This window comes from Xenopus laevis, chromosome 1S, assembly GCF_017654675.1.
Source record: "Xenopus laevis strain J_2021 chromosome 1S, Xenopus_laevis_v10.1, whole genome shotgun sequence".
NCBI classification, from domain to species: Eukaryota; Metazoa; Chordata; class Amphibia; order Anura; family Pipidae; genus Xenopus; species Xenopus laevis.
The window spans coordinates 81,804,814-81,812,276 of NC_054372.1; the positions used below are offsets into that span (position 1 = coordinate 81,804,814).

The following is a 7,463-nucleotide window of genomic DNA, read 5'->3' on the forward strand; positions in this document are numbered from 1 at the left end:
TCTTCTGCTTCAGTCCAGCTTTCAGTTGGGGTCACTGACCCCAGCATCCAAAAAGTATTGTTCTGTAAGGTTACAGTTTTATTGTTATTGTTTCTGTTATTACTTATCTCTCTATGCAGTAGACTCCTATTCATATTCCTGTCTCTTGTTCACACCACTGCCTGGTTGGTGGGTATATAAGACCCTGGCAACCAGATAGCTGCAAAAATATCAAACTGGAGAGCTGATGAACAAAAAGCTACATACCGGTAACTGAAAAAAACATAAAATAAAAACATAAGGCCAATTACAAATTGCCTAAGAATATTAATATCTTCCTCATTCTAAAAGTTTCTTCTCCTGTAGAAGGTAGAACGGTAGTAGGTAATAGGTATTGATCTCAATTTGTGTGGAGCAGCCACTTAAGAATATTGTAATGTAGAAGTTCCATTGTGTCTTAAAAAAAGTAGAAATTTTGCTGTGAGAGTTATGTGTTTGCATGTGATTAAAACAAATCATTCTTTATCACATTTTTTTAGGGTCCGGGAATGCCCTAATCTGTATGGAATTCCACGCTATTTCATTACATTTTAATATAAATACTCATTTAAAAAAAGCTTAAGAAGGTTCATGGAGTACCTGTTTTAATCTTTATTTTTTTAAGCATTTTTTTTTGTTTATATTGATTAGCTGTCTATGTCAATGCTGTAAAAGCGAGCAACAGAGGATCGATGTAAAAGCTAATGATATTTCCATCGTAATTCACAATTCAATTCAGAATCTATGGCTTCTCCAAGACATGTTGAACATTTTGAAGCATGCAGCCAGCCATATAATTTTCCACACTTTTACAATCCCCAAACAACCACTGTTTGTCAACCAAATATTACACATTTGTTAGAACATTTTAGTAATACACCTAGTATTTATCTAAAATGTGATCCTCTCAGTTATGAAGAAGTCATGAAACAGTCATAGGGCGACATTTATTATGCTGCGAAAATATTACCGTACATAAATACGCACATGCACGCCTCATTCCAATGTAATCCGCTTATGGCGATTAAATAATTTAGTCGCTTATTTATGAAGGTATGCTTACATTATTTTTCTGACGATTGGTTAGCGCACTGAATCGTAATTTGATGCGGCTATTATTATGTGAAAATCAGCGAATAATGTGTGACGTGTTATGTTACTGCGCATGAGCATTACCTCCGTTTTCGTAGCATTCACTGGTGCTAATGCGCATGCTCTGGCATTTACGTCATGTTTTGTTATAAGGCATGGTTGAAATTTTACGTATCTTCGCAAACACACATTTCTCATTGTGAAGGAATTGTAATGGCGGCTGATGATAATTCTGAAAGTGGTGGTCATACAACAAAGGCCGGAAGAAATATCAAATTCACCTTCGATGAGAACTGCGCTTTGGTAGACAAGGTTGTTCAGTATTATGATCACATTTATGGACATTTAGCTCCAAAAACCTCTCAGGCCTGTAAAAGGATATGTGAAGCAGTTAATGCAGTGGGTGCTCATCCACGAACAATTGACAATTGCAAGAAAAGAGTCAGCGACATAAAAAGGTTGTTGAAGAAAAAGTTAGCTGAAGAAAAGAAGTATGCCCGTGGTACTGGAGGTGGTGCTCCACATGAAATACATTATTTGGAATATGAAGAAGATTTTAAAAAGGTGATGGGACCAGATATAGTAGATGGCATTGATGGGCACATTGACACTGGTGGTAAGTTTTCTTTTTATTCTATTTTTTCTTATGTTCATATTTATGTGCCCCTTTACAGCAGTTTACATTCTTGTTTAAAGGAACAAATTAAACAATGAAACAATGTACTGTTGCCCTGCACTGGTAAAACTACGCTGCTGTGTAGCCATGTGGGCAGCCATTCAAAGGGGAAACGGCGCTTATGCGTTATCTGCTATCAACCTGGGCTATTGAGCCATATTTAAAATGCCCCATGTTCTATTGTTATTTCTTTTATTTATTTGTTTTATTTGAGTCTGCAGTTTCATTAAGGTCTGTGGTGACTGGAAACCATGAAAATCCTACTCAGATGTTAAATTCCACTCAAGGTACAAGTTCATCAGCAACCACTGGAGGACCTAGTGACATAGGTATGTATTATATGTTTATTCTAAATTCTACATGCATAGTTTGTTGGCTAAACAATATTTTTTTTAACAGATGATACCGATCTTTCAAACCAACATGATGCTTCAGAGGACAACATACTATATTCTAGTGATTTCCCTGGTTATTATTATTATGTTATGTTTATTATTTTTCATTATAGTATACAGTGTCATATAGAATGAACTAATATATTTGATTTAGATGTCCCAAATGATGATGCTGGTTCAACTGTGACTTTGGTACTTGAACCTGTATTGCAAAGTGAAGGGGATCACATGGACAACCCTGGTAGAACATCCTAATACAAGCGAAAACAATGATAGAGGAGAAAGTTCAGATCTTCTTTTTCTCTCAAAAGTTGTTGAAAATTTTAGTACCAATACAAATGCTGTGAGAAAGCTGGAATTAAGGAAAATAAAAAAGATGAATAAGGTTGAGGCTCACCTTAAAGTGTTAAATCAACATGTGTTAGAGATTCGTATACAGCACAGGGCAGATTCTCAGAGAACCAAACAGTACCGTTCACGAAAGTTATTTCTGATGCAAGAGAATAATAAAATATTGCACAAGATATTACAGGAACCAAAACAAGTAAACCACTGTAATCCTACTACTGAAGCTGTCTCTGCTGCTGCTTTGAGTTCACAAAAATACAATGCCCGCATTGGTCCCAATAAAAATTATAGCAATGCTGCTAAAATTACATCTGAGACAGTTTTCACTAAAAAGAGAAAGAAGTAAAAAAAGGTGCAAAACACAAATTTTGTTCCATAGCATGTTTTATTTTTTGAAAGTTTGCTTTTCCAAAAAGTGCTCTTCTGAGTTGAATATTGACATGGTTCCGTAGAATTTACATTGTCACAGATAACTGACATTGAAAATTAGTAATCCATTTCTGACATTTTCTGTGGGAAAAAAAGAATATGGTTAACATTTGTTCATTGTAAGCAAAATAAAAAGTTTACAAAAACTTACATCTGGTGTGAGTTGATTAACTGCATCCTCATATTTCTTCCACTGTCATTAGTTTTATTACAGCTGGAGCTTAACTGCTCTTGCACACAGAATACGTTTCTATGTTAGGCACACCATGCTTTAAAGCCAGATTATGCAGAATGCAGCACACTATAATGATATTTGTTAATTTTTTGGGTGTGTATTGTAGAACTCCTCCAGATTTATCTAGACATCTAAATCTGGCTTTTAACAATCCAAATGTTTTTTCAATTACTGATCATGTGTTGCGATGTGCTTCATTGTATTTCTCCTCAGCTTGTTATTGTGGGTTTAGTACAGGAGTCATGAGCCATGAACGACATCCGTAACCAGAGTCACCTTAGACAATAAAGAAAGAATATATACATCATATATACAATATATGCATTGATATACACATTTTACTAATTAAAAGGAAAATGTTGCAAAAAAGAATATTTAATATAAGCTTTCTCATACTGAAGTAACAAACTTTCTAAATACAAGCAATTAAGAAATCTGCATTGTTTTTGAAATAATCAAGTTTATATTCACTCTTCCTCTCTCAGCATCTGTTTCTCTTCATTCTGTCTTCATGCAGCAGTTGAGTGTCAGATGAATGATCCAATATATCTTATAGGGGAGCTCCCTTTCCTAGCAGTTGTATTAGAGCACACTCAAATAACTGATTCCAGTACAATCATAATATGACAAATTAACTGCCTTTTGCACAAAATCTGCATGTACAGTGAACTCTGTATCTTCTATGCAAAAGGAGCCCCCTATAAGATATATTGGATCATTCATGTGACACGCAATTCCTGCATAAAGACAGAATAAGGAGAAACAGATGCTGAGAGAGGAATAGTGGAAAAAAACTTGATTATTTCAGAAACAAAGCAGAATTTAAAACTGATTGCATTTACAGTTTCTTACTTCATTATGAGGAATCTTACATAAAATTTTCATTTTTGCTATAGTTCCCCTTTAACTAAAAGGTGAACCACCCCTTTATTAAATTTTTAAACTTTTTTTTGTTAGCTAATCTGAAAGCTCCTTTGCATCATATGCTTATGTTATGTAAGTTATTTAGGCATGAATTGTTATGCATACACAGATATACTTACCAAGTAACCAACCATCTGGCATGTGTCCATGTCGAAGAACATACGAGTCATGTGTAGAACCTGGGAATCCTGATTTAACACTCATTATCCTATGTTTACCATCACAGACCATCTGTACATTTATTGAGTGGAAGTGCTTTCTGTTTCTATATTGCTCCTTACCATGGCGAGGAGGCCGCAGTGGAACGTGTGTACAATCAATTGCACCTAACACATTAGGCATTGCAGCTATTCGGAAAAATTACATTTATACATCATCCCATTGTGCTCTGTTTTGAGGGAAATGAATGTATTCTTTAGCTTTAAGTGCAATTGCTGTTAAAACAGTTTCTAAATACCTTGAAAAGGTAGGTTGACTTATGCCTGAAACAATAGATGTGACAGCCTGAAAAGAGCCTGTTGCTAAAAAGTGTAATACAGCCAGCAATTTTACTTGTTCAGGTACTGCATGTGTCCGGCCAGTCAAAGGTTCAACTTTTTCTTTTATATTACCGTATATACGCGAGTATAAGCCAAGTTTTTCAGCATCCAAAATGTGCTGAAAAAGTCTACCTCGGCTTATACTCGGGTCAGCGGGCAGTAGCTGAGATTGCAGTCACTTTTAATCATTCCTATACCAACAGTTCACTTGGGGAGAGACTGCAATATCCCACAATGCCCTCTGTTGGTTATATGAAAGAATAACAGTGCGCCCTCTGTTGGTTATATGAAAGAATAACAGTGACTGCAATATCACACAGCGCCATCTGTTGGTTATATGAAAGAATAACAGTGACTGCAATATCACACAGCACCCTCTGTTGGTTATATGAAAGAATAATAGTGCGCCCTCTGTTGGTTATATGAAAGAATAACAGTGCGCCCTCTGTTGGTTATATGAAAGAATAACAGTGACTGCAAAATCACACAGTGCCATCTGTTGGTTATATGAAAGAATAACAGTGCGCCCTCTGTTGGTTATATGAAAGATTAACAGTGACTGCAATATCACACATCGCCCTCTGTTGGTTATATGAAAGAATAACAGTGCGCCCTCTGTTGGTTATATGAAAGATTAACAGTGACTGCAATATCACACAGCAACCTCTGTTGGCTATATGAAAGAATAACAGTGCACCCTCTGTTTGTTATATGAAAGAATAACAGTGACTGCAATATCACACAGCACCCTCTGTTGGTTATATGAAAGAATAACAGTGACTGCAATATCACACAGCACCCTCTGTTGGTTATATGAAATAATAACAGTGTGCCCTCTGTTGGTTATATGAAAGAATAACAGTGACTGCAATATCACACAGCGCCATCTGTTGGTTATATGAAATAATAACAGTGACTGCAATATCACACAGCGCCATCTGTTGGTTATATGAAAGAATAACAGTGACTGCAATATCACACAGTGCCCTCTGTTGGTTATATGAAAGAATAACAGTGACTGCAATATCACACAGCACCCTCTGTTGGTTATATGAAATAATAACAGTGTGCCCTCTGTTGGTTATATGAAAGAATAACAGTGACTGCAATATCACACAGTGCCCTCTGTTGGTTATATGAAAGAATAACAGTGACTGCAATATCACACAGCGCCCTCTGTTGGTTATATAAAGAATAACAGTAACTGCAATATCACACAGCGCCCTCTGTTGGTTATATAAAGAATAACAGTGACTGCAATATCACACAGCGCCCCCTGTTGGTTATATGAAGGATTAACAGTGACTGCAATATCACACATTGCCCTCTGTTGGTTATATGAAAGAATAACAGTGACTGCAATATCACACAGCACCCTCTGTTGGTTATATGAAATAATAACAGTGTGCCCTCTGTTGGTTATATGAAAGAATAACAGTGACTGCAATATCACACAGCGCCCTCTGTTGGTTATATAAAGAATAACAGTGACTGCAATATCACACAGCGCCCTCTGTTGGTTATATGAAGGATTAACAGTGATGGCAATATCACACAGCACCCTCTGCACATGGTAGTGGGACAGTGGGACAATGCACACAGTAATCCGTTTGGCAATTCTCTGTCACCATTAACTTTGCAAAGAAGTCCGGTAGATCGCTGGGGGGGTCGCTTTGGCAGAATGTGCGCTGCTGGGAGACATGGCTGTAGTTGTGTCTAGGCTTATACTAGAGTCAATAAGTTTTCCCAGTTTTCGTAGGTAAAATTAGGTACCTTGGCTTATACTCGGGTCGGCTTATACTCGAGTATATATATTATATAAGCTGAGTATAGCCTCTCTGTTATGTCGATATCTCTGAACTATCTCACTGTCACTTAGGTTGTCAAGGTTAGTTCTTTCCAGAAATAGTCTTGGCCTTCTGACTTTAACAATATTCTGGTGGTTGTCAACGTTGTTGCTTCTAGAGGTTATGCTGACACGCTGTCTTCTGTGGATTATGGTTCTTCTTGCTAATGAAATCAAAAGGTCTGACGAAATCATTTCCATTATTCTAACAGACTACTCACTGTCCTGCGACGATCGTTATGCGTAATACGCATCACAAAATAACGCTACGCACGCAACTACCACAATCACGCGAGATTTTGTAATGTGTAATGGAGATAACACTGGACAACAGAAGAATGGACCAACAATCTGTGTTAGCAAAAAAAAAAAAATTCACCCTTGAGGATCTTCATTTTATGGTTGACTACCTAGATAAGTATACATATGACAATCCACCAGTTGTGAATACGAATGCTTATAAGCACAAAGTTATGGGAAAGTTAGTGCGAATATTAGGACGCAAGACTGAGGTTCTTTTATAGATTCAAAGATCTATAAAATAAGTTCAAGTACGCTATTCAGATCTAAAAAGAAGGGAAAAGAAGCTATATTTACAGATACTACAAGACATAGTTGCATATAATGCATTATACCTATATGAGTATGAGTTATTTTATGTTATTTATTGTATTAACTGATCATATACATTTTTTAGGTAAGTCAACAGAAACCATGGAAAATTAACCTGGTACAAGTCATAAAACAGGTAATTATATATGTCTTTCTATGATTTTAACACTTTTTTATCTTTGTTTCTATTATGAGTTTTGATTTATTTTATATTCATTTTATAGCAAGTTCTCAGGGCGAAACTTCAACAAACGAAGCTGAAAAAAGCCAAACATCAGGTATAATGATGAATGTATTTATTTTTTCACTCATCTTTTTCACTTAATCATTACTTTTTTTCTTATAACTC

General features: G+C 36.1%; 1 long non-coding RNA gene across 2 annotated transcripts; it reads left to right on the forward strand.

Annotated features, from left to right (window-relative positions):
* Positions 1 to 252: 252 nt before the first annotated feature.
* On the forward strand, positions 253 to 7,213 carry LOC108706789. Of its 2 annotated transcripts, none has more exons than XR_001934150.2 (3): positions 253 to 2,115; positions 2,186 to 2,254; positions 7,200 to 7,213. It is a non-coding gene; the product is annotated as an uncharacterized LOC108706789 (long non-coding RNA). The 2 variants fall into 2 exon arrangements; XR_005964945.1 differs by lacking the exon at positions 7,200 to 7,213 and adding an exon at positions 2,336 to 3,535.
* The last annotated feature ends 250 nt before the right edge of the window (positions 7,214 to 7,463 follow it).